Genomic DNA, 976 nt, shown 5'->3' on the forward strand with positions numbered 1-976 from the left:
AATAAAATAAAATAAAATCCACACATTGCCAGTTATTGATCCTATCAGTGGGAATTCACTTTATACACTTAACCACAAATGGTTCCTCCAGCATTTTATGTCTGATCTGTCAAAGCCTGCCCTCATGAAGCAGAACCCAGATGCTCCTGCATTTGGGACCCACCACAACGTCCCTTCATTCACCGGGACACTCCCATCAGGAAAGCCTTGAATGTCTGTGTAGAAAGATGGTTGCCTGCCCTTCCTGTGGTGCATGAGTCAGGACACGTTGTAGATATTTATTCCAAGTCTGATGCCAACCTTGCTGCTGAGAGAACATACAGTAACTTAGATATCACCGTGGCCCAGGCCCTCAGCACCGCTCACAGAGTCTTGAGGGTGCTGTGAAGTGCAGTAAGCTGGAAATCCTGGACAGATCAGTGCGGACTGACCTCTGTGGGCTGCTGGTCACAACTGAAGCAGATAGGATCGTGGGTGTCATTTCCCTGTCAGACACTCAGCACTCCCTGATACTCATGCCCACAGGTGCCAAACAGAAGGAGACAGAAGCAGAATGGCCACTGTGCATGGAGTAGACCTTGGAGAAAATGTGAACAAAGATTCTGGGTCAGGCTTTGCCTCATGAACACTGACCATGACAGAAGACTGTCGAATGGCTAAGAACGTGTATCAGGGTTTAGTGATGGGTATTTTTCCCAGTGATGTCGAAACCCAGCATAAGAAACAGATTTTATGTGTTTCAAGTTTCAGAATTGCATATAACACTATTTTCAGACCTTTGAACAATTTCAGATGCTATATGTTATCAAAGTCTGCTGCGTCCTGACTTTTTTTTTTTTAATTTTTCATCTCAAAGAATTCACTGGTCTGCAACAGGTAATATGACATAAGGGGAGAGCATGGCCTATTCAGACCTCGAGCTGTATATCAGCACACGGGGTGTGTCATCACCGCGGCCTGTGGCAGCTGGAGCCAT

At 45.9% G+C, this 976-nt stretch overlaps 1 pseudogene; it reads left to right on the forward strand.

The window, feature by feature from the left end:
* Positions 1–10: 10 nt before the first annotated feature.
* On the forward strand, positions 11–705 carry LOC102727722 (5'-AMP-activated protein kinase subunit gamma-2 pseudogene; annotated as a pseudogene).
* Positions 706–976: the final 271 nt, after the last annotated feature.

The sequence above is a fragment of the Leptonychotes weddellii genome, unplaced genomic scaffold (genome assembly GCF_054177405.1).
Source record: "Leptonychotes weddellii isolate Sample4059 unplaced genomic scaffold, ASM5417740v2 HiC_scaffold_40154, whole genome shotgun sequence".
Classification (NCBI taxonomy): Eukaryota; Metazoa; Chordata; class Mammalia; order Carnivora; family Phocidae; genus Leptonychotes; species Leptonychotes weddellii.